The 17,090-nt window shown below is 34.0% G+C and overlaps 1 long non-coding RNA gene across 1 annotated transcript in view; it reads right to left on the reverse strand.

The window, feature by feature from the left end:
- Window positions 1-16,323, reverse strand: part of LOC130146843 (uncharacterized) — a 41,964-nt gene extending 25,641 nt beyond the window's left edge. Inside the window, exons 1-2 of the long non-coding RNA XR_008821032.1 lie at window positions 16,234-16,323; window positions 4,002-4,101 (exon numbers count right to left, since the gene is read on the reverse strand). This is a non-coding gene — a long non-coding RNA (uncharacterized LOC130146843). The remainder of the gene's footprint in view (window positions 1-4,001; window positions 4,102-16,233) is intronic.
- Window positions 16,324-17,090: the final 767 nt, after the last annotated feature.

A 17,090-nucleotide genomic window follows, 5' to 3' on the forward strand; every position in this document is an offset into this window, starting at 1 on the left:
TTAATATTTTTTAAAATCAATGACTCATCAGCTTCCAGTTTTTCAGGGAGGGTGTTTTCTGGATCCAGTGTATGCCTTCTTTTAATCTGTCTTCACCACTTTACTAGCTATTTTCTACTACCTAAAAAAAAAAACCCCTGAGCATTGTAAACTACTTCAGTTAGCATAATTAAGTTCTTCCTTGAGTCTTCTCAGGAAAGAGATTGAGAACAAAATGAGGAGTTTACAGAAAACAGAACAAAATGAGGAGTTTAAAAAAATCATGTAGGTCCACGTCATTTACAAACCCAGTCAACACTAGGAGGAAACATTGGTCCTTCTTCTCAGAATCTCAGAAGTTTCACTTCTGTCACAGGTCTTGGTTTTCTTGAGCAGGTAATTAATCCTTTTATGCCTTTCTTCCTTATCAATACGCTCTTGACAAGATTTCTCTAAATGAGAAGGCTCTTCTGTAACAGTATCCATGAACACTTAGAAAGCACTCAGATGAAATAAGAAATGTATAGTCAGCTTTTTTAAAAATGTAGTGTACAGTATATCACTTCTGAGTCCTCACAGTAAGATTTCTGTAATGGTAGAATTTCACAGAAGTTCACATCAATACGGAATTTTCTATTCCCTTTCTACTATAGTCTACAGAATTTTAAAGATTAACTGTGATTAAGTTTGTTAGAAAACTTCTGGAAGGCAAAGAGATGAAGACAGGAATTCTTGCTCCATTTGAAATTACCAAAAGTCTCAGAGAAACCCTTAATTTAATTTTTTATTCTTATCTCAGAAGTTGACACAAGACTTCTGAGTTTTTTAAGTTTCTTAGTTGCCTTTGCTTAAAACAGAAAAAAATGTTATGCTGTATATTTCACAATATAAGTTAATTGGCTCAGAAAACCTGCATTCTCCAAAACACATTTCCAGTTTAAGTCTGATGCTATAACTGTTAGCGAAGAAATAACTCCAGGTATTGGGAGCTGAATCTTTATATGCTGCTGTTAAATGAAGCAGTTGTGCTTGAGAAGCCTCTGCCTGAATGCAATTCATTTTACAACATCATCTGGGGACAAAGTATAGTTTAAGATGTAAACTGAAATGGCATCTTCTGGTAACGCAGAAATATCCCTCAGCTGACTTGAAGAAAGAATTGAAGCTGAAAACTGGACCAGTATAAAATAATTGATCATTTTGGTTTTGGTAGGAGTAGTCTTACAAATGTTTCTTAGGCTGAAAGTCATCCTGTATACGGAAATGCAGTAAGCATGTCACTGGGGGTAGTTATATCTGAACTGCTTAAGGACACAATGCCAGCAATGCTATTCCAATGAACTTTTTCAAAGAAAGGAACATGGATCCGAAAGATGAGCTGTAAATCCAGGTGTGCCTTCCAAAATCTACACATTCTTGAATGAACAGCTGTGCAGATTGAAACAAATAGCACAGAGAAAGAAAACAGCTCAAGTATGAGAGACATGTATCTCAGTTCAGCCTCTACTGGAATACATTTTTATTTTCTGCATTTTGCTGATAATATAGGAGTGAACCCCAAAATACAAAGCAGCTTAACCCGCATGGGATTAAACTGGACTTAGTTTACATGTTGTTTTCAATATTTTTGACTGGATCTGTCCACAAAAAAATGGATCCCGATCCATTGCTGAATGACTCTAAACTTGAAAAAAACCTCTGTTTACAAATCAGGAAAAGATGTGAAATGGATCGATAACAGTACGCTACCAATATTAATACCATAACTCCTAAGGATAAATGAGCAAAAGTCAAAAGACAAAAACATGAGAACTTTTGGACTTTTGTATAAAAGTAAAAATTATATTTTTTGTAGTAGGCAAGGGCAAAGTCCACAAACATGGAAAAAAACACAAAGAAAGCGACTACATAAATAAATATGTCAATAAATAATACCTTTAAAAGTTCAGTTCTACTACATCCAGGGATTTTGATCTTTGCTTTGAATGAACTTTTCACTGACTGTTTTTCCTCATTTTTATGAACAAATACAAGGGGAGTTGTGAATATAAAGGTTAGCGCTAAGGGCAACCAAAGCATTTGGTGTAGAAATAATGTGATGAAAAGCAAGGTCACCTGGGGTGGAAAATAAGTACTAATAAAACAATAGATGGAAGACAAAGCTAGAAAAAGGGACTGGCACTCAGAATCAAAGACAGATAGGTAAACACAGAGATTTGGGGGCAATTTAGAATGTAAAAGATACACCTAAGGAAAACTGACATTAAGGTGAGACAGTATGGAAAACCTGGACAAAGAAGGGATACAAAGTAGATAGTGACAGCAGAAAAAGTATTTGAGTGGGGATATAATATATTGCAGCTATTCAAGGGTTATGTAAAGGTCCATTTTCTTTAGGTTACAGTTTGCTTCCTTCCTCCTTCTGTTCCAAACTCTTCTCTTCTTTATACCCACGCTTCACAGACAAGTCCCTTCCCTACTGTTATTTTACAACTTACTTCTCTTTCTAAATTTATGGCTTCAAATTGCTTCCAACTGAAATTTGCTTTTCCCTAAATTTTATAATCCAAACTAGGATTTTATCTTGGAGAGAAACTGTCTCAGCAAAGTCAACTGCACAGAGTTCTCTAAGTGGAATTTGGTACTTGTATGTAGGTTATTCATCACCTGATTCAGCTCCTGTAGCCAGGAACTGAAGTAGAAGTACCCTTTGCATCATATTACTGTTATTATGTCATATGACCATATTATGCAAACAGAGGAGAATTGAAAGGATACAGGCTCCTTCATCTACCTAGTAAGTCTGTGCCAGCAAAACAATACATTCACACTCGAGTTATCTTTGGAAATGCACAATCTACTTTTAAACAGACCTTGAGTTTGTATTTAGATTTAAGTACTTTTCTAGAGTTTTGTATTCTCAACTTAGGCAACTCTTCTCCCCTAAAGTATACAACTAATTTAGGTATTTAAATACTTTATTGCACAAACTACTTCTGTTTTATAGACAATCTTTTTCTATTAAAAATATTTAAGGAACTTAATCCTTTAGACATTTTAAATTGCATTGTTAATACTTCACATATAGGTCATCAGTGTATATGAATATACTATTAATTCATTAACATCTAAAATAAGGTTTTGTTTATACAGTAGAAAACCCTGAATCAGTGCTTCTCAATTATTTTCCTTATAGCCTTAGGAATTACAAAACACGTTATTTATAAAATTACTTTTTTCAGAATTCAACATTCATGTCTTTTTGAGTTTTAAATACAATTCTTTTAAAAACTTGGTTAGCTGCAACACTTAAACATGAGTTTGGCAGCAGTGTTGGTGTCACAGAGATTATATGCTTCAAGGAGGTCAATGAGATGACTGCAGAGCTCACTGTAGAATAGCCTTCACTAGCTAATCCGTAATGCAGTGCTGTCAAATTATGAACATGTACCTGCAGTTTTCCAAGAAAGAGAATTCAAAGCAAGAAACTTCATCTGGACCATTCTTTTTTCAAAGTGTCTTCCTCATAATGAAAATAATAATTACATTCACAATTAAAGACCCTTATGGTAAGTATTACATGCTATTATAGAATGCAACATCTATCCACTAAATATACTTTATAAGCTACATACAGATTTATCCAAAAATACTTATTCAGAAGTCCTTGCCAAATTTTTGGAAGCTATATGAAGTATTACTGTTACATGAACTGGCAGTGCCAATTCAGCAGATCTGTAGAAAAAAACCTGCAGTCAGAGAAAAACATATAGATCATGAAAAGACGGAAGGATTATGTGAGAGAAAATGCTTTTAGAAAATTAACACTTCCCAGAAGTTTTACTTAGTAGCTTATGAAAACATTTTGAATAGTTAAGGGTATTACTATATCCAAGTTTCATCTTCCCCTAAATATAGGTGAGGCCATCTTACTTTAAATATACCACTATTAAATGGTGTAACTATCCTCTTCCCATGTTCAGTGCTGCATACATAACTCAAGAGACTCAGATTTGCCATACCTGTAGCACTTGCCATAGGTTGCACGTGACCCTTAGCGTACAAAGATTCTTTTTCTCTTCCTTTTTTCTCTCCACATGGGTATGAATTCTAGTTATATAGCTGTAAGGAGAAGTAGTAAGGATTTATCTTCAGGTTAAAATGCTATTTTTGTTCACTTATGTTTTTACATTTGTTGCTTGCTTTGATTTGTGCTTAATACTCTCTCCTGCCGAACAAAGGCTGCTGCCTGTTGCCGTGTTTTGTTTCTTTTCCACCAGCATATAGAGTTTGTATGCACTTAAGTACAAGCCTTACTGAGAAAAATCCCTCCACATTGAGTTAGTAATTTATATGCTGCATATACCCATGGTACCTAGATGCTATTTACACTTTGAAAGTTGTTGCAGTTTAACCCCAGCTGGCAACTAAGCACCACACAGCCACTTGCTCCTTCCTCCCCAGTGGGATGGGGGAGAGAACTGGAACAGTGAGAAGAAAACTTCTAGGTCTTTTCCCACACACCTACTCACTTCTGTCTTCTGTTCTAGTAAGATCAGCAAACATCTTAAGAAAGTCTAATTATTGAAAAGAGAAAAAAATAAAGAGAAAAAAAGAAAATCCAATGAACCCTAACATTCTGGAATTAAAAGCAGGGAATAATAAGCTTCTGGTTTTATTTTTTTATTTTTTTTTTAAATGGGAAAATAGACACAAGGTCAGGTGATATATTGCATTTTCCTTTAGAGATCACTTATAATCATAGACATGCCAGGGATTTATTAAGACAACAGCTCTAAACTTTCCTCAAGTTGATATATATTTCAAGTATAAATTAAGAAGATCGAAACCATATTGAAATTTTGGTATATTACCACGCAATATGCTTGAATGTGTTGAGAAAAGCCACTCTTCTGCAACACTGTTTTATTAGATAGTTGTATTTATTATGTTAAAAGCTACAGTTAGAAGTATCTCCCTCTTTTATTCTCCATATTTTGAAAGGTACTTTTCCTGCAGATTCAACAATAGCAGCCTGTATCAAATTAATGTTGTTTATATGCTGTATGTGAGAGTTCAAGCACTGCTTTAAATGCATAGAGTTCTCCACAAAAACAAGATTAGCAGTTTCAGCCCTGCAATGTAACAGTATTATGAAATTATTATAGAAATCAATAACACTTTCATTTCCAGAACTAATCTGATGGTAGGATTTTGTTTATAAAGATATTAAACAAATGCATTATTCACATTTTGTAACGATTTGCAAGAAAAAGGACATTTTTTTAATTATCACATGGAAGTGGTGTAATAAATGAGTGTAATTTTTATTAACAGGAGTTAATTTACATAAAACAAATGCTCATTGAATTATTGAGTATGATAATATCTACATGCCTAGTCCTGTTTGTCATATTTTGTGCCTTTTGGCGACATCAGAATTATAACAACCTGATTGATGCACTAAATTTAATGCATAATATGACAACATACCGATAGGTATGGCTTATAATGTATAATTTAAACATGATTGCTATATATTTCACCCATATTTTCTTGGCTTTACAAAGATTTCTAATGCATCTAGAAATCTCGATTGTAATGCAGGTTGCCAGATATGAATGTCTGTTTGAATTAATGAACATTTTTATAAAAATACTCTGACTATGAATGTTTTAAAAACCTTGTCATAACATTCACCAAACTTACACATGACAGCTAGCATGTGTTACTGCATTTTCATCTTAAATATTTGATGACTGCTTCTTTAAATCCAAGATTCATAACCCAAAGGGTTTCATTTTCTTACAGCATATGTAATTCAAGAGACATTTATTAGTATAGCTCTCATTTTATGCATCAACAAAATATTTTTCAGAGAACCATTAGATGAACTCCCTGCTTTTCAGACTTTTTTCTAAACATTTTAATTATAATTGTATGTTTTCTTTGACAATATTTGTACACAGACTATTTGCAGTGCTCCCTGCTTCCCTATCTCCAGCCCCATTGGAACTGAATGAAGAATTCTGCAATATACAATAATGCAGAGTCAGAAAATACGAAAAGCATCAACTAGAATCTCATACACATTAGATTAAATATCTGGAAAACCTTGGTAAGCTTTTTTTAACCTCTGAACATACCTAGAGAAACATTACTGTATACAGTTACAATTCATAAAAATTTGTTAAACATAGATGTTCATCTAATGCTGTTAAAACTACTGTTACTGAAGCATAAAATGATTTCTGCATTCATTATTGTCCACATGTAAAAAAAAAAGCAATGAAAAAATATCCAATAATAGAATGTTTATAATTATTTAAAAAGCAGATAACAAACCATTGTTGGTGCAATATATTACTATGTTAGCACTGAAGGTTGTCCACTGACAGGTCACTCTCACTTGACCTTGTATGCACAGAAAGGTAGTTCACCATGGTAACCTTGGTCTTGTGGCTTTCCATACAGTAAATCATTTCAGCCCTCTTCATGTAATTCTTTTATTGGCTGTGCAATTGAAATGTCATGCTTCACGAACAGAGAAGCTAGTAATTTCTTATGGGTGATTAAACTACCTCTGTAATGTACGAGCATGGACAGAACTGTATGCAACAGACTTAAGCATACATTTACTTTTTTAAAATTCTTGATATTTTTCAGGTGCTTACAAGGAAGTTTGTTGTGAGAATAAAAACCAATTCTTTTTCACAACTGTATTCTAAACAAACACCAAACAGCATCCCTTTTAGAATACCTTAAGGTGCAACAGGAAAATAGCAGCCTAAAAAAATAAATATTTAGCATTGTTTTTAAAGTTAATACCTAATTTTCAATTGTACTGAAAAATTCCAAGAGTCAAGCTAGTTTATAAAGCCCAAGTTAGACTCAAAGCAGGAGCTGACATTCTTATTTTAATTATATTAATATATATAAAGGTGAGATTTTGCAGAAAATAATCAGAAAAAAAACCTGGAGGTGGGCAGACTCCTTCAGCTATTATTTTCATTATATTGTTTTACATTCATGGTAATCTTGATATAGAATTGAACAAATAAGGCTGATTCTTTTTTTGAAGAATTACTCCTTTGAATTCAAACTATAATCTAACAGCAGAAAACGAATGGGCTTTCTAAATTAGAAAGGTGCACTCAGAAGAACTTCATATCTTCTACGTTTTCTTTTATAAAATGGCACACTTTCCTATACAACTGTAATATAAAACATCTGATGTAACTGTATTTGCATGAAGTTCACACTAGGTTTTCTTTGTCTTTTCTGCTTTTTGCATCTGTCAGATTGATATGAGTCTGAAAGACATACATACATGTATGCAGTACACAAACTGATAGATCTTTCAGAAATATAGCAAACACACAGGTATCACCATTTTTACATTCTTTTCTAAAAAAAAAAAAAGAAGCCTTTTTTAAACAGTGAAAATATCTTATTCTTTTCATAACTTTAATTTACAGTAAACTGTGATAATCCTGACTTTTTAGTTTTAGTTTCCCAATTGTACCCATACCTGCACACAATGAAAAAATAACATTGTTCAGTGATTTTTTAAAAATTAAGGTAAATAACTGATGCCCAAAAATGCAGTGATGAATCAAGAAACCATTTGACTGCTGAGTTCTGAAATAAATCTAATAATTTAGCCACCTCAACCATTGGATCAAAAAAGAACGTGGAATAAGGTTATCAAGGAGAGGGTGGAAGGCTCTAACAGATGCTAGAAAATTCTTCCTTAGTGTTTTTATAATCACAGAAACCAGTTTCTGTTGAGCTTAAGAACCCAGATCTGCTATCAGGGGATCTATTTGTAAAGGTATAGAAGTCGTAATATAGTAGACTGACACCCCATTCAGCTGGATTAATGACCTCATGATGAGAATGGCAGCTGCTAGTCAGAAACCCGAAAACAGTCCCAGTTCAAACTGTGAATTTTCTTTTCTCTCTTGACTACTTTCTACAGGATATTTAATGCCTTTTTTGTGGCAAAGATACCAAAGCAGAGATAGTTGCATGCAGACTTAAGGAAAGGGTTTCACCTAAAGTGGTAGCACTATTAAGCAGTGGGACACCTCAAAAATATAAAAGAGCACACAGAAAACATACAAGATGCTTCTAATGCTTCTTTGCCTTTTAGTTACCAGCAGTACAAAATCAAGGTTGTGATTTCCTTTGCAAAATGTAGTATTGGAGGAAATCTGATCTCCTGTCTTTTTATATAGGTCTGGTATCTCATACAGTCTAAGCATTGACCCAAGTCCCATTTCATTTTAGAAAAAAATCTCAGATAAACTTATTTTTGAGGTGGGGAGAGAGCAAACACCTTCTCATATGAACACATGAAAAGTGCTACCTCCTGTTTGACTCAGCCAAAATAAAGAGAATGGATTTCATTTGGAGCCATTTTATCTTATGTCTCTTCTGCTCCATTGTGGAACATTGCTGAAATTCCCTTATGTCCGAGAAAAGTTCTAGCATTAACTACAAATCTTTAGCATGAGATTGCAAGCTTCACCATGATGGGCACAATGAAAAATCACAAAGAGGGAGACTGAAGTCTCATTCTTCTGCTGGACACTTTCTGTATTTTCCTTTGACTATCCTGTAAGTGAGACTGCATTTTTCATAGCTCTTAAACAGAAAAAGGATTTCTATTAGACCTCTTTCTTCTAAGTACCTTTAGAGAAAATCAATGTATTCTCATTGGTCCCACAGATTCCCTCTGAATTTAAAAATAACAGCTAAAACAGTGATAATATAGCAGTAACTCCATAAAATGGCAAACAGGGGAAAAAAAAAAAAGGCAAAATCTAAAGAAAATACTTGTAGCATCACAATTTTATAGGGTCTTACAAGGGGAAAAACAAAGAGGTGTGTTTACCTTCCTGGTAGGAATTAAACAAATCAAATATTTTAGATATAAACTATAAATTCAGAAGAAAAAAAAAAGAATAAGGATTCTATAATGACTAGAAGTACAGACATCAGGGCTCTACGTGGTTGCTAGATTAAAGAATTCTTTCATTAAAAAAAAATAAATCTAAACTTTCCACTATGGTTGAAAATCAAGGCTAGATTTGAATTTTTTCCACATTTGTATTCATGTCTCTATGCTACATCTAAGCTCTACTGACCATACAACTTAGGCCCTGCATTCACAAAGAGCTGTGCATGATCTTAACGTTAATTAGGAATATCCTCTCCATTTTACTGGTACACTAATAGAGAATTCTAGTCTGTTGTCTTTTTATTGTCTTATAAGAAACCCCTTCACTAACCCATGCTGTGACAGTCTCTCAGGATATCCACATAGCCTGTTATCTAACGCTTTGACCTAGAGTCAGACGCAAACTGCATTTTGATTCTTACAAGAATTATTATTTCTTTCACATCATATCAAGGAAACACAAACGTCCAGGAAATTTTCAATATTATACTTTTAGGGCCCACTTCTCTAAGGTTATAGTATCTTGATCTTTAAGAAAATGCCTTGTTTTTTCCCCTGTGAAAATGCTGTCTTAATGTCAGGAAGTTTGAACTGACTTTCCAGGGCAGCATGATTTCTGTATGAATGTGAGAAGGTGGACCAATTAACTTGGAAACAGTAGGGATCTAACTACAAGTTGTTAGTTAACCTCAAAGCTCAAAGGACAGCCTGGACAATTGTATCCAACGTTGCTTGTTCACAGCAGAAGCAAGACATACCCAGGAGGACTCACACTTCTTTCCACTCTTTACCTGCCACCATCCCTTAAGTAGTTAGTATTTGTAAAGCAGTTTAAAAACAACTTATTGGTGATACAGTTAGCATAAAATTAAAAAAACAAACAACAAACAACAAAAAACCCCCACACTTTTACATTTGTGCACTATGTTGGTTCAATTGGAGCAAATTTACAATTTTGGCTGAATTTTTCTCCTATAGTAGCGTCATAACATATCAGTTATGATAATAAACTTTAGGTTTCTCTGTAAGAAGAAAAGATTTAGAAATTGTATTTGCCAAGCTAGTGTTTTCCAGGTACCTTACTACCTCTTTACAGTAACTTTAAATGATAAAACATTACATTTTCTAGCCTTCAAATTTAATTTTTATCATTTAATAACCTATAAATGCTTTAGCAAACCACTCTGCCTCTCTAAATCATTCCTGTTTCCAAATAATATCCCACTACAAGAATTTAAATACCACCACTAGTTTCTGTACTGTATAGCACCTTAATCTTTTCAGCTATATGAAACCTGCCTGCCTACTATTGGAAACTGTCCTTGAATTCACTCAGCATATGAGTTCAACTTTATCAAATAGTTTTCCTCCATTTCTTGGTCTATGTATGTTGGTCCTTCCTTCCCAACATAAGATTTTTCCATTCCCTGTAACCCCTCTGTGTATTTGTCTGTTTCCACTTACAGGATTTAAGGGACATCTAAAGGGAATAGCCATGTTTCAGTCAGTGAACTGCTCCATTTTTCTTGGACTGCTCTCCTATACTTGATCCTTTACACATTCTTTAATCTCCCTTCAAACAATTATATCAAATCATTTTCTAGTATTTTTCTGGAACTCCCTTCACCAAGTGTTATGAAACAATCTGCTGTTTATTTGTACATGAATATGTTGGCATCTGACAGACAGAATACATAGCATGTAACTGAGAAAACATTTGTGAAAATGCCAAAATGTCATATGCACTAATACTGTGCCATACATGTACAGAAGTCAGTGAACATTATTGAAGGAGGAAACAACATTATTTTACTTAACACTGCAAGACACTTAAAAGCTGTAAGAATACACAGAGAAAGTCTGAGCCTTAAATCACATTTACATAGTTCTGCTATTCCTGAGATTCCTTATCCTCATCTATGTTACCTGAATTCAGAGTTTCTGGCATTTTTCCACTTTAGAATGCTTAACATTAGTTGAGGTATCAGGTTATATATTTAAAAAACAAACAAACAAACAAAAAAAACCCAAACCCAAACCACTTCAATTTTCTTTAAAAACGCATCCAATTCATTTTTATGTTACTCCTCTTTTTCTTCAGTCTCTCCTAGACATACTAATTTGTGAGGCACTTTTTAGATACAGGTTCCATTGTAGGGCTTTGAGTTTCCTGAAAAAGTTTGAGAGACACCTTGACTTTGAATTTTTCCTACATCAGAAAACATAAGTAGTGTTACAGTCAGCAGAGCCTCATTAGTCCCAGAAATCACAATAGCTGAGGTTTCAGGCAACTCAGAGTCTTCAGTTTGAGAAAGATCTATTATATGCAGTAAGTAACTGCCAAAGATACAGGCTGCTTTCATTGTGAATTGAAGGGTTAAAGAATGCAACATTTGGACTGCAGCCTGTTGTATCTTCAAGAGATGTCCTCCTGCGATTACTTGTTTTATAGAACATTTGATAAGTGGAGAATTAGTTGGCACTGCAAAGAGTAAAGATCTGAGGGAAAAAAAAAGTTGGCACTGCAAGATTGGATGATATCCAGCTGCACCCTGGAGTTCTCCTTTTAGAGACACTGCTGGGACCTATGGGAACCTTGCTCTGTAAAGGTTTATTGAGAATAGGTGCCTCTTCTTCATTGCCAGAGCTATGAAAGATGATTGCAGAGAACCAATCATGCCTGCGAATCCAGCCATTGTATACACCTGATGCTTCTTGGAAAAGAAGTTGGACAGGTAGCTAGTAATAGACTCAGAACTTACAGGGCCCTTCAGGTATCATATCACATGAAGACCTCCTGCTGTTTGAGACCATAAGAAACACAAAAGTATTTGCCTTCTCAATCCGTTTTCTTTGCTGTAAGAGAGATTCGTGCAGCACTCATAGGGATAGGAGAAATGTAAAGACAGCAAGCTATTCTTCTTTTCCTATCACTATAGCATAGTAAAGAAGAACATGGGTTTCTCCATGTCTTTGCTCTTGAGTGTAAGGCATGCAGCTCCGCAAATGTGGAAAATGCAAATTATTTTGGGACTATTTTGCTCACAGAACATGCTATCAATTCTAAGTAAAGAAAAGGAGATAGGCATCTTATTAACAACTTTTGGCTTTGGCAGAAGGAGATGATATATCCATACCTGTTTTCTGTGACATATAATAACTTGCCAGTTTTTAAATGTCAGGATCAAAACAAAGAAATTCAACTGCAGGCTATTTGACTTTTATTTTTTCTTCCTTCCCAATACTACTAAAAATAACTAATTCAGTTCTTTCAAAGAACAGTAAAATAACTACAACAGAAAGCTAACACACAAGATCCCTGGATTAATTTTCTGTCTTTCTTTAATTACCCTTCTATAAACAGCACACTTTAAAGTACAAGGTGAAGTTAGCTATGTCGTATGTACAAATACTGTGAAGCTGCTATTATTAGCAATTCCTAAAATAAAATCTTCCAAAAATGTTTCATCATCATACTCTGATCGCAACACTTAGCCAACTCCAAAGTGTTAAGCACCACTAGCTACTTCTCTCTAATAAGGAAGAACTCTTCTTGATCTACCTAAAATGAAATTAAGTTCTGTCTAGCAAATGTCATAGGTTCTCAAGCGAAGGAGAACTACTGTATAACCTCGTCAAAAGATCAATGTTGATTCAGATTCTGCTCCTTTGATCTAAATATGTCTCAAGATTAATTTCAATTGCAAAGGCGAAAGGCTTATCTACAATTTAAGGTTAATTTTATCATTTAATCATTTTCATATGTAATCTTGTTTATTATTAAGTGTGAGCAATATTCGTGCAATGTGCTCCTCTTTCTGCTTGGTTTACTACGGAGAAAACTAACAATGCAAAAAAATGACATAGGGAAAAACAAAACCAGCACAGGATCATAAAATTTTACAAATCACATGCTATCAAATGCCTCTTTTAAAATAACCCTAATACCCTTTAATCTTCATTATCACTATTTTTCTTTACAAGTACAGTAGTAGATGTAAGAAGCACATATGAAGTACTTTGACCACATCTACTCTATGTATCAATGGAGTATTTAAATGGAATGTGTCCCTCTGCATGACAACTTGCTTCTCCTTAGTACCCAGTTACTTTCTCTGAAATTAAACAATTAATAAGGCAGAAGCTGTATGAGTTATAAATTATTCACCTAAATGAACATTAATCAATTATAGACACAAGAATAAAAAAACAAAAAGAAGAAAAAAAAATGACACAGCTATATGCTTTTAATATTAAAACTACTCTAGCCAAAATGTCTTTAAACAGATATAACTGCATGATGGCAATGCAAGCAAAGCTACATTATGGCTATTTATGTTAAAATATATATTATTTGTCAAACAAAATAATGAACCCATGACCAGTTACCAGTAATATGGATGGCAAGGAAAATATTACGATTCTGTGCGGTGTGTATGAATAGGAAAGTGTATTACAATTCCCCTAAATTATTAGTTTTACCAATATTTAAGAATCTTATATCTTTTATTCATACAGAAGTTAAAATACAGACTTAAATTTTCCCAAGCTCTCTGGAAAATATTCAGTGTTCACACAAACACGTCAAATAGTTTTCCTCACACTTACTAGAAGAAAGTAAGACAATGGGCACAGTCAAATTTTGGCTTAGTCATGACATGCAAAGAGATATGTGAGAAGCATAGAACGATTCTTTTTTCTTGATTTAAGTTAGATTTATTCCAGATGTGGACATATGTAGCCAGAAGGAGGCCAGAACTCTTATTTTGCAGAAGTTGTTCTTTGTGAATAATGTGTGCAGTTAGTTATAGGAGCTTTGGAAAAGTTGCATATCTAAATTCTTCTGGAACTGAAGTACCAGAATGCCACCACAATATAGCAGATGTAATGATAAGGTCAAATAGGCAGGCAGAGATACCCTCTATCTAGCAGTGCAAGAATACCTACACCCTTATTATGCATCCAGTATCTCACAGATGTGCCATCATTCTTTAATTTTCTATCTCATTCTCCATACTTTATCTGTTATTTGTGTAAATTTGTAATTATATTAATGCAGAATTGCTGCATTAAAGCTACAATCTATAAAAGGTAAGCAAGCAAACTCCTGACAGTTTGCTTCATTAATCATTCATATTCAGGTCTACAATTTCCCATTTTGCCTATGTTGTTTTATGGATTAATCAAACTAATTTTAACTGCTTGAATCTGAGATGGTAACAAAACCCCCAAAACTTCTCAAGTGAAGACTAAACTCCATTCTGGGAGCATTCGGATAAAACCATAAGAGTTCCAGGAACTGTTTAAGCTGATGTAGGGATTCATATACATATGGTAGGAGGGGAATGGCACCTGTCTACAGCGAGCAGAGAAAATGATGCTCCCTAGTACAAGAGAGGCATGGACATACTGGAGTGATACCAACAAAGAGCCACAAAGAGGAATAAGGGACTGGAGCATCTCTCCTACGAGGAGAGGTTGAACACACCAACTACTCAGAGACCACCCAGTCCCTGACATTGTCAGGGAGAAGGCTCAGGGGGATCCTATTGATATGTATAAATATCTGATGGAGGGGAATAAAGAAAATGAAGAAAATGGAGCTAGCCTTTTTCTCAATCATGTCCATTGACATGGCAGCTCAAATGTATAATTACATGATATTAAAATTTGAAAAACCCTGCAAGTCAGCAACAGGATTTGAATTCACAGTTTAGTATCAAGTTCCTTGCAGTATGAACACTTACTACAAATATTAACAAAAATATATAGTTGGCATCAAGCTAATAATACATACTCTTGCAATTTATAGTAAAATCCACAGTTCTCTAGTATGGGAAATATTAATTTGAAATATACCTTCCAACTATAACATACTAGAATTATTGATATTGAATAACAAAAAACATGTTCAGATCAACTAAATATATGGAATAGAAGTAGCCAAAATCAATATAACTCTGTTTCAGTAAGCTTCAGCCAAACCAAATTTTTACTATTTCTTGAGGCTTGTTTTTACTCTTCCTTGTTTCAAAAAAAAAAAAGAAACCCTGAAACAATTCTAGATGGTAATTAAAGATGAATATGCCAAGCACTCACATCCATCAAAATTGCATCAACCTCATCCACAAAGTCAAGGATTTTTCCATATTTCAGTATTGTTGATGTGGCAGCATGAAACGATTTAGCTGCTCTTCTGCATGAGGAAAAATTTGAGATAGAAAAATTACCAGTAATGGTATTTCTTGTGTTCCCCCTCCAGCATCATGCACAACAGAATCTCTTAGAGACAGTTTTACTTTTACACCCACCACTAATCAGAACAGCAAAGATTCCTCAAAACCAGTGTTGTCAATCAAGACAAGTATAAAGACAATTTGTTCATTTCTTTCATAGTCCAAAAGTCTCCAAAGTCAATTAGTATCTAGAAATAAGCACAGAAATATCAAGAATTCAGCACAGCATGAAATATATATTTTTCAAGGCAGTATGTAGGAGAAAGGAAAAGAAAAAGGAAAAAGATAGGAAAGATAAGGATAGGTGAATGAACACTATATGTAAACAATGTTTCACTGATTTGTAATTCTTCTGTCTGCTGCTTGCTCACCAGAACTGACATATAAATGGACTGCATAGGAATAGGAATGCATATGAACATACACTGCAAAGTAGGGTGGAAGAAATTTCCAATGGAAGCAGTTTAGAAACCAAGATTCAGCTGGTAATAGCTACTAAGTACTGGTTAACTAGATTTCACAGTCCTCTTGATGTATTCTTCTTTCCACCTTTCAGACAGACTTAGAACACTCTATGTAAACCCACCAAAAAAATAATCTTGAGTATAATGCCTCAGATGTTTTCTATAACTGTGAAGTGCTAATAAAAAAAAAGAAAATATATTTTCTGAAAATGGTTGTATGGTTCCTATAAAAAAAAGTGGCATTACTTGCATTCGGACATGGCTCTTCTTCATGACAGGCAATAATAGCATATGATAGAAGCCTGAATAAATGATAAAAAGATATTAACTTCTATGCTTTGAAAAGCAAAGGAACCTACTGAAAGGAGTAAGAAAAAAAATGCTCCAAGAACCTGTTTAGAAAGGATGGAGCATATGGATTACCTAGTAATTTAACACTGTGGTAAATTATATTAAGAGATACTGAGAAAAAGAAGTAATAGTATTGGCTAGAAATATTTGCTTTGTACAGAAAGTGATGACAAAAAATTCCTATGATTTTGATATTTGGAATTTAGTACAGGAAATGTATAATGGAGAGCTCACCTACCTGCAGGAAGGAATAAGGAGGAGTCAAATACATCCAGACTACAAATCAAGAATAATCACAGTGTAGAAGAATCTTCTCTGATGAGTCCTGAAAGAGCAACATTAACCAACATGGTATTTATTGCATTTTGTTAATTTAACTTTTAAGTCTTGTAAAGTCTTGGCAGATTTTCTACTTTTGTTTTCCACCAGGAGGTCAGGAAGGCACCAGATTCGATATATATTGAGAGTATAGATTGCAAAGAACTGAAGTTCAGCTGTTACAGTTAAAAAAAAAAAAAAAAAAAAAAAGACAAGGAAATGACTGGACAAGACCTCATAATGGCCTTGACTGACATGCCTTTTTGCAACATGGTAAGTGGATTTTTTACTGCTTTTCTTCCATGAGGAATTCTTTGAAGGACAGAGAAGGCAGGAATAGAGGATTTTCACTTGCAACAATAATTAAATTAAACCTAATCAAACCATTTTATTATTTTCTGCTGAAGGCCAATATATTTAGCATCTTCTTCCATGCATACTAAATTACATTAGCTCTAGGCATTTTCAGAATGTTGATTTGTTAAAGATGTTCATATATATTCAGTGACATTCTTTGTAATATCCAGGTAAATATAACCAGCTGAGTCTTTTTTGGTTTTGAAAGGAAATAAAGCATTAAGATAATTTGATTTATTTAAAAGGTAAAAACTATAAATCTATACAGTGAGATGTCTTTTTCACATGAGTTAACTTTGTGTTAAGGTCATTCCTACTGTAGCAGTCACATTGTCCATTGCTGCAATTGTAACACCAGAGGCTCAACATCTGATTTCTTTATAAATCAGAATCTCCTCACAAAAAAAAAAAAAAAGAGAG

Source organism: Falco biarmicus, chromosome 3 (genome assembly GCF_023638135.1).
Source record: "Falco biarmicus isolate bFalBia1 chromosome 3, bFalBia1.pri, whole genome shotgun sequence".
NCBI classification, from domain to species: Eukaryota; Metazoa; Chordata; class Aves; order Falconiformes; family Falconidae; genus Falco; species Falco biarmicus.